The sequence below is a fragment of the Trichosurus vulpecula genome, chromosome 6 (genome assembly GCF_011100635.1).
Source record: "Trichosurus vulpecula isolate mTriVul1 chromosome 6, mTriVul1.pri, whole genome shotgun sequence".
Lineage (NCBI taxonomy): Eukaryota > Metazoa > Chordata > Mammalia > Diprotodontia > Phalangeridae > Trichosurus > Trichosurus vulpecula.
In genome coordinates, this window is record NC_050578.1 from 105,001,471 (window position 1) to 105,019,090 (window position 17,620).

Here is a 17,620-nt window from a genome sequence, read left to right on the forward strand (position 1 = left end):
AGCCTCCAGCCACCCACTTCAAGGACCTGGGCAGCTCCGCATTATCAGCCTTGGCCAGACCCCCAACCAAGCCTGCCAGACCTATTTGTAGGTGGGGTTGAAGACAGAAGGGACAATGGAGCCAGTCCAGCAGGAAGGCTGGAGTGAGCTATGCTGGGCTTTAAGAACATGATCCTGTGTCTCATCTACCCCCTCCTTACTGGAACAATTGTCTCGCATCTAGAGGGGAACACTCCATCTTTTATCTTCCCAGAGGAACTTTCCGAAAAGAGGGAGAGTCAAACTCGAAATGGCTTTGTTGGGGAGGGGAGGGAGAGGGTAAGTCTAGAGCCACAGCCTGGCAGAGCCAATAATATTCCTGCCTTAGAGACAAGCTGTGTGACCCTGGGCAAGTCCTCCTTAACCAGAGTTGATAGGCGGCACTGGAATCCACCTTGGATTTGGAGTCAGACATCTTGGGTTGGAGTTTTAGTTCTGTTACTTTCTCCCTAACTCTGGACCTCTGTTCTTCATCTGTAAAATGAAAGGGTTTGACTAGATATCCTCATTCTTTCTAGTTCTAAATAAGGAGTTCTTAACCTAGGCTCCATGAACTTGTGTCTTTAATATTTTGAATGCTATGCTATATTTCAATAGAATATAACAATTCTATGTATTTTACTTTATACGTGTACACATGTACACACACATATATATGTACATACACATGGATAACCATATACCCATGCCCACACACACATATACGCATATATGTGTGTATAATTATTCTGAGAAGGGGTCCATAGGCTACAGTTGAGAGGTAGCTAACTCAAATAGAAATGAATCCCTGCTAGCCACAGAGTGATTTAGAAAACAACAAATTAACATTATCTACGTTGTATTATTGGGGCTGCTAGGTGGTGTAGTGTATTGCATCTTTCTGAGTTCAAATCTGGCCTCAGACAATTTCTAACTGTGTGACCCTGGGCAAGTCACTTAACCCTGTTTGCTTCAGTTCCTCATCTGTCAGATGAGCTGGAGAAGGAAACGGCAAACCACTCCAGTATCTCTGCCAAGAAAATTCCCAATGGGGTCATGAAGAGTCAGATATAACTAAAAATGACTCTACAACAACAACAACTCTTCACACCTGCTTATTAAATGCTTCAGGATAGTTAGTGGGAAATGATGGATCTTTTTTTTTAATCCACTTGACTTAAAAAATAATTGATTTCAACTTCCCAGGCTGCAGGAGAAAAAATAGGCAGCATTTTATTCTGAGCAGTAAATCAAACTATTTCTTCTGGTTTTGCTCATCATAATGACATTGTTCCCTAGCTACTCTCTAGTTATTTGTATAGCTACTAGGCATAATTCCATAGGAGGGTCTTTGTAATTTATAGAAGTGTGGATTAACATCCATTTACTAGGAAGTTTTCATGAGAAAATGCATGTGGGGGTTGGTGTAATACTAGGTTGCTTTACTCTCATAGGGGAACATATCCATCTCCTCCCCCACCAATTGATAAAGAATGCTGGGTAGCATTGCTGCAGCATCTCTATCGTCACTCATAAACTGGTTCAATTAATTAAGACTTTATAGGCTAATAATCTGGATTTAGAGTTGTAGATTTAAAGCTAGTAGGGCCTTTGTAGGTCAGTGAGTCCAAACCTCTCATTTTAATTGATAGAACTATGGCCTAGAGAAAATGTAGGTACTTTGTCCAAAGACAGAGGTGTAGGAAGGAGCAAAAGGAGGAGGCAAATCTTGGTCCCCTGACTGGAATCCAGCCCGCTTTTTTTTTTTTTACTATTCCACACAGACTGTAGTCCTATGCTATTTCACATTTACATACATTTTAAGGTATGCAAAGCACATTCATTATAGCAATTCTGTGAAGTGAGTGAATAATGTATATGTTGGTATCCCCATTTTACGGATGAAGAAACTGAGGGACAAAGAGATTAATGAATTTTCCCATGACTAATATGTGCCAGGCTGGTGCTCAATCCATAATAAGCCCCTGCCTGGCCTAAGATTGGTAGATTTTTCAAAGCGTGAGAGGACCCAGCAGCTTGGATCAAATAGCATTAATCTTTCACTTTGATAACTTAGTCCACTGTGGAGCAGGAGTGTGAAGAAACAACTGGTGCATTGTAAGGATTACTTGGAAACCCCCATTTGCCTTTATGTAGTATCATTTTTTTTGTTCTCAGGTCCTCCTGACTACAGGGCCAGTACTCTTATCTATACACTGTGCCACCTAGCTGCCCTTTTGTGTAGTGTCTTTGTGCCATAGAAGTCCTCAGTTCTAAGCAAGGCTTGATACCAGGCTTGGAACTTAGCTCCTGAAACATTGGTCCAATTGAATGGAATCGAACTGAACCTAAACTTCACAGACTCTCTGAGATGGCAAAATTGCCTCAGTCTAGCCACAGCTTTGGACCTCATTTGCCCATCCTCTTTACCTACCCTGTGTGACCCTGGGCAAGTCACTCAATGTCTCAGTGTCCCAATAACCCTCTAAGACTAGACTTCGCAAGTGTAAAGCCTTTCTGCAAAGGGCTTCCTCCTTTGTAGAACTCCTAGGTTCCCTTCACAGCCCAGCTCAGATGCTACCTCCTGCACGAGGCCATTTATGATATTCTGCTCCCCACCCCGCCACTAACTATTAACATTCTCTCTTGAAAATACTTTGTATATCAAATGAAAAAATATTTGTAAAGTGCTTAGAACAGTGATCATCACACAGTAGGTGCTTAATAATTGCTTGTTCCCACTCCCTCCTCTATGTACTTTGAATTGTCCACTTGAATATGTGTTTAAATTTTCTCGTTAGAAGGGAAGCTCTCTGAAGGCAAGGGTTTTGCCTTTGTATCTCCTAGCCTACAAGTATTTGATAAGTGTTGAACTGAGTTGAACTGAATTTGGAGGATCTGAGATTGCATCAGCATGGGTATTTCTTTCTCCCACATGGAGTACAAACCCATTAAGACTCTCATCCTGTGAAATTCTTGTTTCCCTTCTCCCTCTTTCCCTTCCTCTCTTCTCCCTCCTTCTGCTTCCTCCTTCTTCCTTCTTTCTTTTCCTGCCTCCCATCTCTCCTTCTTCCTCCTCTTCCTCTTGTATCTCATGGGTACCAATATACACTGTTTTTTAATGGATGGATAGTACCACTAATTCAATGGTGTCCTGTTACCTAAAAAGAGATTGTGTCTCCATTCAAAATCCAAAATCAGGTGAGCTCAATAACAAATGAATTCACAAAGATATTTTACTCACTGAAGAAGCTGAGCATCTAGAGAATGCTGTTCCCCACTTTAGCCAAGAAGAATGGTGATTGAAAACCAAGAGGAGACGGAATAGACACACTTTAATGCTCAGAAAAGAAAGCTGGTTTGTCTTATATTGAAGACAGAATGCTGCGTCTGATTCTTATATGAGCAGTTTGCACTGTATAAAAATACACGATCTCTTAAACCAAATGCCTTACAATTGTCTTCCCCCCCACCATTTCAATGGATCCTTCAAATATATCTTGAAGTCATTATAGGGACTCAGAAGTCAAGGCAGCAATGCATCAAGGAATTTTATTTGGACAAGAAACCTGACTATTCCATGAAGGATTTCTATTCACGAAGAAACTCAGAGGCACAAGGATTTTCATATAAAGCAGCTAATGACAAGGCCTAAGACACTGAGCATTCTGAGTAGATGGAGAGCAACAGCTATTCTAGTATCCACAGAATTTCAGAAAGCCAAATGAGATTGTATAGGTTGGTGACTTCAGTATTATAGATGGAGCCTATTTTTAGTCAGAATGATGGATATCAATGATTACAAGCCCTGATTCCTTGAAGTTCTTAGAAGGTGAGGGAAGGTAGGTAAACCATAGGTCAGGAGTACATAGAGAAGTCAGCTTCTCTACTCAAGTTACTTGGATCTTAACCCAACATGGCCTGGTACTTTGCTTGAGAAATATTATTAGCCTTCCTCAACTATCTAAATAACTATAGGTCATCCCAGTGGTGGATAGAAGGATATTTAAAAAGATCAAGGGGTCCTGGGTAGATAGCAATACTACCCAAGAATTGACTGATGGAGAAGCATTTTCTTGTGCTAATAAATGAGGAATTTTTGTTTTATACTAGACCTATATTTCAGTATATACCGGGAGCTCTAAACGAGGAGCTTCCTTCAGTAAACAAAAAGACAACTGCAAAAATCTAGTCTCAGAGAATGATTGAGGAACTAAAGGTTGGGTTACTTCTCCTGGGTCACACAGACAGTATTTGTCAGGTAGAAAGGTGATAGAGATACAGAAATTAAAATGAAACAACCCCTACCCTCAAAAAGATTCACTCTACCATGATGTGGAAGACTGGATTTTGATTCAGAAAGACAGGTTCAAATCCTATCTGTAACCAAAAGTTTAATGTGAAGAACGTTTCAGAAGCTTTCTCCCTTCTTAGAAGCTCATTCCCCCTTCAGGATAGCCTAGACAATGAAGAACTGTGTCATTTTGGGAAAAATGTTCAAGCTAGCTAGCTTGAAACACTTAAAGAACCATTGGACTGGGAGTCAGGACACCTGGATTCTACTTCCACTTCATCAACTCATTTAATGCCTGACTTTGGGTAATTCAAACTCTCTGTGTCTTAATGTGCTCAGAGGTAAAATGAAATGGGTGGATTAGATATTCTATACCTATGAGGTCACTTCCAGCTACCCAAATGTAATTCTGTCTGCCAAATCCTACTTCCAAAGGTTTTCCTGCTCCCTCCAAAGGTTTGTACCCTCCCACTCCCCATCTCCAATCCTAAAGGCTTCCTATTCATTTTGTGGTTATTTTGTAACTTTTTACGTATGTACTTGTTGCTTTTCCCCATTACTGTCTTAGGTATTTGAGAGCAGGAACTCTTGTGAAAAATGTTTGCCTTTGTATGTCCAGTGTCTAGGACAGTGCTTTATAGGAAACATAGTAGGCTCTTAATAAATGCTTTAAATTGCATTGAATTTCTCTTGTGCCTCCTTTCTCTCTGCAGGTCCATGGAATAAGCCTTATGACCAATAAGTCATATTGTTAACTTCTTGCTGAATCCAGGAATATCTGAAGAACTGCTTAAAAAAAACAAGGAAAGGAAAAGGAAAGAAATAAAAAATTATTTTTTTTCCTTAACATTACTCCTTACGTTCATACTTCCTACACAAATATGTGGGCAATGACTGTGATATTGTAAACATGACAGTCCCCTCTATGTGAGCTGAATTAATTGATTTATTAGAAGCAAAATAGCTATGTGGGCTGGACTAAATTGGCTTATTAAGGATTCAATTGCGCTAATTGCCTGCAGAGTGGGACAAAAAGGAGAACAAAGGGGGAGGGGAGAAAGAAGGAGAAATAACATTTGTTATAGGAATGGTTTCTGATCTACTCAGATGGGACAAAAATGATTGGTCATTAAGTAGCTTAGGGAAATGGGATTTGACTTCAGATAGACAACGAGAGGGAAAGAGGGGAACTTGCCTTCTAAATAATTTGTTTTCTCACAATATCTTATTTAACTCAAGTGCTACCTCAAACAGGAAGCCTTTCCTAATGCCCTCAGTGCTTTATTTTCCCTCTTCAAATGATCCTGTATTGGATTATCTGTGTGTATGTTTTATGTACGGAATTGAAGTTCCTTGAGAGCAAAAGTTGTTTCATTTTTGTCTTTGGATCTTAGCACTTAGCACAGTACTGGGCCCATCAGAATAACAAAGATGACAAAAAAGGAAAATGATATATTTTGGAGGGGCTGGAGGCAAGACAGGCATATTGATGGTGCACTTTTGAATGGCTACAACCATTCTGGAAAGTAAATTGGAATTATACACAGTGAAGGACATACATACACATACATAGAAAGAGAGACAGACAGAGACAAAGATGTACAAATGGGCAGAGACAGAGTAAGAGGGACAGAGGGAGAGTCAAAGACAGACAGAGAGAGAGAGAGAGAGAGACAGAGAGACAGAGAGAGAGAGACAGAGAGAGAGAGAGGAGAGACAGAGACATTGAGGAGAGACAGAGAGAAGGGCAGGGAGAGAGAAACACAGAAAGACAGAGAGATTGATATCTCTTGTAATATGGCTTCCTGTGATGAGAATTGAGAGAAAGAAATAAGGCTCTGTATAATGCAGAATGATTTCTTGATATGGCTGGGGCTTTCACCACTGTATCCTCCCTCATGGTTATAGAAAAGAAGCCTGACCCTCAAGAGTATGTGATGAGAAAAACAGCTGTTTACCCCTATGTTTTAGTCCCAGCCTCCCAGAGGCTTGCCTAGGTCTAGCTCTTCATAAAGTAAGTGAGTCCAGATGTGGAAAGAGGGAGTGACTGAGGGGGAGGCAGATTGCAGTTCAATCACAGTACTTTAGCTCCTCTCTTTGGCAGCCCTGGTGTGGTGATGGCAGCCTTAGAGACCTATGGTTAAACTAAATTGGATCTCACCTTTGATCTGTTCCATAAACTACCCCTGTAATCTCTTGAATTCTGAAGGGTAAGCCTTAAATTGAGGCTGAATGGGATATGCCAGAGTCACTCTGCATTAAAATAAATATTCTTCTCCCTCTGCCCCCACTGCAAACAACCCCATGCATCCATTGTCTTAGAACCCATCTCTAGGATTTGGCCAAAACTAAAGTAATTCTCATGGAGGGTGGAAAAAACTATCTGTGTAGAGAATCCCCAACTAACAAATAATTTTCCAGAATTTCATCTATGAGTCAGCTGTTTGCAAATTAGAAGGGCTTTTTCAAAAATCATCTCTTTTTAATATATATATATATATATATATATATATATATATTCAAAAGGATATTAAGACTGTGTGTATATCTCTATCTATCTCTCTATCTATATCTTCATGTCCAAATAGGTCCCTTCCCCCTCCCCTCTCCAGAAATCTAAACTAGAAGCAAATGAGAGGGGGGGGGGAGGGAAGAAGGAGGAAGGGAGGAAGGGAGGGAGGGAGGGAGAGAGAGAAAGAGAGAGAGAGAGAGAGAGAGAGAGAGAGAGAGAGAGAGAGAGAGAGATCAGTTCAGCAAAAGTAACTTATACATTAACTAAGTTTGATTGTAAAAGCAATGCAATGTTCCAAACCCATAATCCCTCATATCTGCAAAGAAGGGAGTAGGTTGCGTTTTCTCATCTTGTTCTGGGGCCACATTACACAGGTTTTTCTTTTTGTTGTTGTTCTTTTCATTGAAATTATACGCATTGTATCTATTGTTTTCCTCATTATGTTCTCCTCACTTTTCATCAGTTCATTTCAGTCTTCCCATAATTCTCTGTTCTTCATAATTTTTTTTTACCATGCAGTAATATTCTGTTACATCCACATATGATAATTTGTTTAACTATTCTCCAAACGATAGGTATTGACATCGTTTCCACTTCTTGCCAGTGTAAAAAATGTATTGCTATAAATATTTTGGTGTATATGGGACCCTTCTTTCAATCTTTAACAACCTTGGAGATCAGTACCTAGCAGTGGAACCTCTGAGCCAAGAGGTGCATACATTTGAGTCACTTTTTAATCATAATTCCAAATTGCTTTCCACAATGGTTGGACCAATTTCAGAGCACTACCAAGTTTATACATGCTCCTATATTTCCACAGTCTTTCCCTTTGTTGTTAGTTTTTCCCACTTTTTGTCTTTACTGATTAGATACTTAGATGATAGATGGATGGGTAGATTATAGATGATAGATGGATGGATGATAGATGGATGGATGGATAAATAGATAAATGATAGAGGGATGGATGAATAGATAGATGAATGAACACATAGATAAATGATAGATGAATGGTTAGAAAGATGGATATACAACATTTATTAAGCATTTTCTATGGAACAGGAACTGTGCTGATAGGGATCCAAATAAAAACAAACAAGACAGTCCTGGTCTTCAAGAAATTTCAATGATAATGGGGGGAGAAAACAAAAGGAGATCAGGAAAATTACCTAAGATGGGGCAAAACTTCTGGTGAGGAGATGAAGTCCAGAGAGTAAGTGGAGCCTAGAATGAAGTGACCATGTCTGAGGCCTGTAGCTTGCTTGAATTCAGGCATTCTAATCTGAAGTAAGCTAAAGGCCATCAAATGTCTGCACAAAATCTAGCACTGACATGGTGAGCTCCTGGGAGCAGGGCTAGGCTGCCTAAGGAGGGTGAGCCAGCCCAGGTCAGAAGTAAAGTGGATCAAAACTTCTATGCTGATTAGCTGCAGGGTTGGACCTACAAATGTTTGTTGAACTTTGAACCTAGATGAAAAAGGGAGATTTAGAGGAAGGAAGGAAGGAAGGAAAGAAGGAAGGATAGATGGAAGGAAAGAAGGATGGATAGATGGAAGGAGAGAGACAAAGAGAAAGAGGAGAGATCTGGTTCTCTTCTATTTTTTTTAATGGCAGGACCTTAAATATTCAGGTCATATGTCCATTTTGAGCTACAAATTACATGATTTTTCATGCATTACCTTTGCTGAAGTAGGCTGATACAAGCAGTTACAGATAGTATATCTATAATAGAGCCATTTTTGTTGTTGGTTTTTATAAGACACTGGTCCTAGCAACTAGTGGAAAGATACCTTAGCTGTGCTGCTTAAGCATTTACTCCCATCTGCCTATTCATTATTCCCTCCTGTACTGCTCTATACTTGATTAGCAACTCTCACTATTTGTGATTGCACAATGGGCTCCTATTTCACCCATTCCTCCTTTGCTTCTGTCACCAGTTATTCCTGAAAAGGATGATGGATAACCAATCCCATCAACTGGTTCCATCCTTGGGAGTCAATGCCTAATAGCAAAATTTCTGGGCCAAGTGGAAGGGGCATTTGAGGCAAATTTTGAACATAATTCAAAATTGCTTTCCAGAATGGCTGCACCAATTCATAATTCTACCAAATTTATTAGCATGCATGTATTTTCACAGTTTCTCTAATATTGTTTATTCTCATCTTTATCATCTTTACCAAATTGATGGATGTGAAGTAAAACCTTATAGTCATCTGATTCATATTTCTCTAATAGTTATGTGATTGCCAAGATGTCATAGAAATTATGCCAACCTAACAACATTATAGGAAGGAAATCTATATCCTATCTATCATAATTAAAACTAGACGAATAAGATAAGAAGATAGAAATACCATACAATGTAAAAGCTTTATGGAATAAGACTGGAATACCAAAATACTTAAGGCTCTCACTCCTCCTCACCACCTAGCCTAGCCAACCTACCTATCTCATATGTTGGACATACCCAGTACAAGGAACCTCAGAGGCATATGTTTCAGCTGAGACTGTGAAAGTCTTTTGTTGATTCCCCTATGATCATGATTCGGGCTGATCCCCATGTACAAAATAAGAGATGAATAGAAACATTGATTCTACCTGACTATGAGAAGTAAAAGAAGTGAAACTGAGTAGCACAGAAGGTAATAGAAAATGTGTCAGGCAGAGCTATCTGAAAGTGAAGGACAACCATGTTCAGGGAATTAGAAACCTAAGTCCTTTTCTCATAGGTGACCCTACAGCTTGAAGAACCTAAAGACACCCAGTCTCAGGAGTCCATAATGGAGAAAAGGTAACTGGTAACAGCAGCAGAAGGGGGAAGAGCCAAAGAGTGAGGTGAGAGGCCATAAACAATAGATTAGGGATACAAGAAAAAAGCCAAAAGATCAAAAGTCCAAGAGAGGAAGCCTGTGTATAAACCTAGCTCCCAAGAAGGAAAACCAATAGTTAAATTCATAAAGACAGAAGGAAAACTAAGTAAAGATTCTCCACTAAAAAAGTCATTAGAGATTAAACAGGAATGGGAAGCAGTGTGGTTCAGTGGATAGAGTATTGGTGTTAAAGACTTGGGTTTGAATCTTGCCTCACACATTCACTAGCATGTGATGTGGGACAAGTCATTTGACTTCTCTCAGTCTCAGTTTCTTCATTTATAAAATGGGTATTTTAATAGCACCCAACTCACAGGATTGTTGTGAGGATCAAATGAAATAGTACATATATAATAGTAATAGTACATATATGTGTATATATATATATACACACACACACACATGTATATATGTATATACATATATATACATATGTATATACATATATATACATATATACATAAAGTATTTTTCAAACCTTAAGATGTTATATAATTATTAAATCACATTATTGTTTCAATGCTATAAAAGAAATTTAACCACAAATTTCCAACACAAAAAAATCTGCAGAATATCCAGATACGTGAAACAAAAGCAAGAAACTCTAGAATGGTTTAAAAAAGAAATAAAACTTTTAAATGAAGCTATTAGGATGGAATTAAGGCCATAAATCAGGGCTCTCAAAGGACAAATAACTAAGAAAAATAATAGGTAGATAACTTAGAATATGTAAGAGAGCATCTCCCCATAACAGCAAAGGCTCTAAAACAGAGAGCTATACATGTAGTGCAAAAATACAGGCTTGAAAGAAAAGTTGACTAAAGAAAAAGTCAACAACTTTGAGAGAACCTATGAATTCTGAAGCAATTGACCTTGAAGACAAGCTGTATAGAAATAATTGGATGGTCAAAATCTTAGCAGAAAAAAATGTGATGAATTAAAAAACTAGAATATCATACTGAATAAACTAATTCAAGAAAATTATCCAGAATATTTTAAATCGGTTTACCAACTACTAGTAATTGAATTCACATATGATTACCAGAGGGAAAATCCCATTCTTAATACCCCAACACATGTAACTTTTGATTTTCAGAATTTCAATGCCAAATAACAAATTTTGCAGCTGACCAGAATAGAGACCTTGACTTTTGAAGCAATATGTACAGCCCACAATTACTCCATGGCCATAAGAAATGAGAGAAGAGGATGGAAAAAGGTATTCCAAAAATCAAACCCACTCAAGATGCTAAACACAGTTAACATATGCTGCAAATCCAAGCCTAATGTTATCAAAGGTATACATATGGGCCTTTAACAAAAGAAAAGCATTTAAGGCATCTATTTCCCACTCTCTTTCTACCAAAAGAAAACAATAACCTCAGAAATGAATATTAACAGAGTATTCTATTTACAAACATGTTGGACAAGAGAAATATATGTGTATATATACACTTTTATATGTATAAACATGTGTGTGTATATAGATATTGAAAATCACAACTACCAGGAAAAGACAAAACAATAAACTCAGTTTTGTTATTTCTGGGTTTTTATTTTACTGTGAAGAAAGTGAATCAAGGAATAAATGAAAGATAGACTAAAGAGGAATCATCAAGAGACAAAAAGGAACTAGGGGATGACAGATATTTAAGTAGAAGGGAAAGAGGAAGAACTAAATTGTATTCTGGGAGTTAAATCTCATGTTCCCCTAAAAGTGAAATCACTGTTTGCTCTAGCAGAAAGAGGGGACGCAAAAAATGGAAAGGAGTTCAAGATATATGCCTACTGAGTCTGGAGCTAAGTAGAGTAGGATATTAGTGATAGATATCAATGTTTTAATCTCTGAAAAAGCTTGGGATGCCATGGAAAGCAGTAATGGGGGAAGGGAAGATATGAGGTAAAATGGAAGGCTAGAATCACCCTAAATGAAAGAGTAAAATTAAAGAATGTTCACATGGTGAGGCAGAGGGTAGAAGTATATATTATTAGGAGACCAACTTCTCCAAGTAAGGATTGTATTTCCAAAGATAGCATCTCACTCTAGGAGAGGGAATATATGGGTCTCCAGAGTTTGTACAACAAGCAGGTTTATTTGGGAGGTGTAGGTAAAATAAACCATCCTTAAGAGGGGTGAGTCATCATGGAAAGAGCAGGAGATAGGACTACTTTATGACTACCCAAGCACTTAATTAAATAAATATAATTCTTTACAGAAATGAAAAATGACTTAAATAATTGCAGGAATGGTAATTACTTATATGATTGGACTGTGCCGATATAATAAAGATGACAATAGTACCTAAACAAATTTACTAACTTAGTGCTACATAAATAAAACCATCAAAGGATTATTTTATAGAGCTAGAGAAAGTAATAGCAAAATTCATTGGGAAGAACAAAAGGACTATGACATCGAGGGATAAAATTTAAAAAGAACAAATGAATGAAAGCAAAATAGCATTACCTCATCTCAAATTGAATTGTAAAGCAGTAATCATCAAAATTACTTGGTACTGAAGAAAAAGTAGAAAATTATATCAGTGGGATAAATTAGATACAGAAAATTCAGAAATAAACTCTGTAGCTCAGTATTTAATAAAGACAAGGACATAAACTACTGGGAAAAGAATTTCCTATTCACCATGAGCTGTGAGGGCAGCTGAAAGGCAGTATGGCAAAAAAAATGGGTTTAGACTAGAATCTTGTACCATACCATAACAAGTAGCAAATGAATATACAACTTAATAATAGTCTGACTCACTTCTTGGCTTGTTGTTGTTGATCCTTTGTTTCTGAAGAAGACTAATGACATCACAGGGTGATGACTTTACTTGCATGTGAATTGGATTTAAGCGAGGCAACATTGCTCAAAGTCCTCAGACTCTCTCTTCCAGAGTCATTGACGTCAAGTGGTAAGACAAAAGTCAGGTCAACTGGCAGTGGCCCACAATGCAGTGGATATTCTTCGCATCTTCCACATCTGCCTGAACTCTAAGTACTCTACAGCGCCTATTCAGCCCAGGGAAGTCTTCACACGCTTGAGGTAGACATCCCCCTAACTCATGGACAGTTTTGAGGACCGTTGGTTACTTTCAACCTGGTTTAGCCTGTCTGCAGAGATGCTTTTACTAGGGTGTGGCTGCTGTACATGCCCTAGTTTCTGGGAGCCACAGGTGAGAGACTAGTGAAAGGTGGACACCAAAGGTGGATGAGCATCCCTGAAAAGGGCTCAAAAAGCCCCCGGCTCACCTCACACCAGGGGTGCTAGTCTCCTCTGAACACCCCGCACAAATGGCTTTGACCCAGCAAGTCAAAAACAGAAAGAAAAGGTTGAATGAATGGGAACTAGGAATCAAAGTCATGCAGAAAGAGACTGAAGTACACATCTCACCTAATTTGCTTTAAAAGAACCCACAAAATATAAGCTTATATTTTACCTTTTTACTTGATTATTTAAAAACCCATCATTTTATCCATCTATAGAACAACTCAATGAATATAAAACATAATAGAACAATAAAAGGATATTGACTTATCTTAGAAGCATTTTCTATGTAAACTACATCGAATATAAGATACAAAAAAGGAGAATAGTAATTATATATTAGAATGTCTAAAGAAACTCTAAGGAAAACAAACTATGGTTTAGAATGTTATCAGTTTTTCCTGTATTAAAAAAAAACTATACCCATGAGTATCCTACATCCTCAGTCCCACCTCTATCATGCTTAAGAAAAGGAACATAGAAAAAAATAAAACCTACTTGAAGGCTTGAATAAAGAATGAGGAAAGAGAGCTCTTCATTGTAGGGTGTCTCTGCCTGATTTGGGAGAGAATGCTTACTAAGAAATCACAACAGGTGTCTGATGGTCTTGGGGTGAGGGTGGCAACCTTGCTTTATAAACCCGTTTTAAGGGGGTGGAGAAGAAAAAAAAAGTAACAATCAATAGAGACCTTCTGGGTAGGATTATATGGTGTTAGAAATGAGCCCATGTTTGTCTTGTTTCAATAAAAACCCCAACCCATAATAGCTTTAGTGATTGAACTTTCATATTAGTTTCAAAGATTCCAAAGAACATTTTTTTTTCTTTCTGCTAAAGTAGATAGTCATTGGTTGTTTAAATCACTTCATGAATGCATTATGGAAAACTGGGACAGTGTTCTCCCCTGTTAGCCAAGGGCATGCCTGTTGAGATTTTTTTTTTAATCAGAAAACCCACTTTCTTTTAAAGAGAGCATAAAGTAGGAATCAGAGCTCCCCTGCACATATTCTTATAGCACCAAATTCAGTGCCTTTACCTAATCTGGGCTTGATCCTGACCTCTTTCTATTTTGTTTGGTTTTTACTTTTAATGTGCACTAAATGGTCAAATGATACTCATTCTCCAGTTAGGTATTTCAATGGTTCCACCTACAGACGTATTTTTTTGTGATCTTTTATACTGGAAGTATGTTAATTTCATGACTTAATAGCAGTGATAAGAATGAAATAAAAATGATAATTACAATATTAATTAGCATTTATATAGACTTTAACAGTGCTTGACACACAATCTTTGGTTCTGTGAGCTAGGTATTACTATTCCCATTTTATAGACAGGTAAATTGAACCTCTGAATGTGTAGATGATTTGTGCAATCGGATCCAAGGTCTTTCCAATTTCCGCACCTCACCCATTATAACGCCACCAAGGGTTTAAGGTAATTCTCCCTAAGCCAGCCACTTCTTAGAGTAAAGAAATGAAAAACTAGTCCAAACAGGACCTGGGCTTCTACTTTTTAAGAGGATAGGCTCAGTAAGAGGTGGCCCTAGATGAATGTATAGGGTTTTTCCCCCTTTGAATTATTTTAATTACATGACACAGCATTTAAAAATTTTGCCTGTAGGTGAGGGGATCATTGGCAAATGAATGGGAGAGGATAGAATACATTTTTAGCCATTTCTAATACTCAAAGTATCTCAGAGAAAATCCCATCTTCCCTCTCAAAGTCCAGGGCATCAGATACGGACAAACTAGGGTTCAAAGGGCCTAAAAGTCCAGGGCCAAATATATCTTGTCAACACCAGGATCTACTCAGAATCCTTTCGTTACTATCAGTTTTTGTGAGCATCAGTAAGCAAGTAGGTTCCTATGTGTATTTTAACATGCTTTTTCTAGTTTAATATCCTCTTAACTCCAAACCAGAAACAAAATTACCAAAAAAATCTGAGAAAACCTGGGATAATTCTTCATGCTGCTAGAATGTTCCTAGTTAAGAACCAAATATGTGTAATATTTGAAAGGCAGTATGGCATATCAAATGGTGCATGGGACCCAAAGTCAAAGTAACCTGGGTTCAAATCCTTCTTCTGCCACTTGCTGGGTAAGTAAATCAACCTGATCTCAGTTTAGTCATTTATAAAATTGGGGTAATAATACCTCTGTGGAATACTCCCTTCACATGGCGTATTTTGGCAGTCAAATAAAATAACACATAAGGCAATTGCAAACTATTAGGCACCAGATTAATATCAGTTATTATTTGTTTCCCTAACACAAGCAGTACAAGAAGGGAAGAAACACTTTGTTCCCTTTCTTTCTACATCTACAATGGCATACTGTTATGATTCTGCAGCTCTTATACTTGAAGAGTTTAAGAGAAATCTCTGAGTGCTTTCTTGGTGTGATCACACTGCAATCTAGCTCCTTTCATGGAACCAGTTCCTTGCTCTGGCCAGTCATGACACCTCCTCAACCTGTGAATTAGAATTCTCTTAAACAAACCTCTCCTGGATCGGCAGTTCTTATTTACAAGACATTCCTTAGCAATATAAACAACAAACATTGGAAGAGCAAATGGAAGGAATAAAAATCACTAAAATGGGGATGGACTTCCATTCTTGTTACCTTAGGGCAAAATTGTATATATTATCACCACAGGGCTTCTTAACCTGGGGTCTGTGACCTTGTTTTATAAAAAAATATTTTGATAATCATGCTTTAATATCATTGGCTTCCTTTGTTATCCTATGTATAGTATTCTAGGCATTTAAAAACATGTAATGAGAAGGGGGACCCTAGGTGTTGTCTAACTGCCCAAAGGGTACAGGACACAAAAAAAGTTAAGAATCAAAGAAATGGCGAATTTCAGGGGCATTATCAAATCATAGGATCCTAGCTCTACACTTGGAATGGACCAGAATAATCATTAAGGTCAACCTTCTCTTTCTACAGATGAGGAAACAGATGCATGGAAGGGGAGTAACCTGCCCAAGTAACACAGGTAGAAAGTGGCCAGGCCAGTATTGGAGCTGGAGTCCTCTGACCTCAGGTCCAGTGTGTATGCCACTATGCCCCGTGCCTGAAAACAAATTCCATCAACAATGTACAGGGTGAATTTTCATCCTGCCGTTTCACAAAGTCCACTGATGAGAGAGAACTCACTTCCTCCCTTTTTGCACAGCTTTGAATTAAGAGGACTTCTTTTCTTCATGAGGAGTCTACATCTGCATCTCTGCAGATTGTTCCTGATTCTGTCCTCCCAAGCCAAGAAGAATAAGATGAACCACCCCGCCCCTTTCCTATGTCAGCATTAAGGACTTGAAGATGGCTGGCATGTGGCCCTAGAGTCTTTTCTTCTCCACATTAACTGACCCCAATTCTTTCCACATATCTTTCCAATGGGAAGAAATAGATATCCTTCACCATCCTGGTTGTCTCCTCTGGTCAAATGGTTGCCTCTCCCTCCAGATCCTGTGGGGTGTGATTTCTTCCAACCTCCTTTATATGTTACAGGATTTGTGGCTCCCTTTGGCCTCCAAGAGCAAACACAAAATGCTCTGTTTGGCATTCAAAGCCTTTCATAAACTAGGCCCCTCCTGCCTTTCCAATCTTCTTACACCTTACTCTTCAACATGTGCTCATTGATATAGCCTGGCTATTCCATGAACAAGACCCTCCATGTCTCATGTCTGGACATTTTCTCAGGCTGTCTCTGATGCCTGGAATGCTCTCCCTCTTCCGCTCTGACTACTTACCTCTTTATCTTCCTTTAAGTCCCAACTAAAATCCCGCCTCCTACAGAAAGCCTTCTCCAACTCCTCTTAATTCCAGTACTTCCCTCTGTAATTTCCTGTTAGTCCTGTATACCTTGCTTTGTATATATTTGTTTGCATATTATTTCCTCCACTAGATTGTCAGCTCCTTGAGGGCAGGGACTGTCTCTTTTTTGTATCCCCACTGCTTAGCAAAGTACCTGGCACATAAGAATAGCTTAATAAATGTTTATTGAGTTGAACTGAATCAACCTCATTCTTCTGGTCCATCTGAATTTCTTTGATTCTACTATAAATCCATTTCAGCTCACTCTGTCCTGAGACGAGCTGAAAAATGGCCAGTTAGCACCCTGCTTTTAAAAACTGTATCATAAAGCTTATGCCTCTGAAGTGCCTCCCAGGAAAATTCCATAAGCATTTCTTCTAAGGGCCCAGTGGAAAACCAATAAGCCAACAAATTAAAAGAGTCTTGAACTTCAGGGCCTATCCTTCCTGTTTGGTGTGAATAGCATCATTTGTATTCTTTGTACACGCTCCCAGAATTCCTGTTCCTTATTGGCTGCACTGCTGAAAGGGTTTCACTTGAGAGTCAGCTGAGCAGTGTTGGGAGTCCAGAGTCATTAGGCAAGTGACACAGCTGCTCTCAGATCCCTTGCCTCTATAATTCACCTGATTGATCTATCTGTGCTCAGAATGGATAATCCATCATTAGATAAGGTTAATATAAAATGCTCCCAGTGGTAATTTTCCTTGTATTTAATTTTATCTGCTCCCAGAGAAGCAGCTTGGCTTGAAGTGGATAGAGACCCTGCCCTGGAGTCTGAGTGACCTCAGTTCAAGTCTCCCCAATAATGTGTGCTAGCTTTGAGACCCCAGGAATGTCACTTAACCT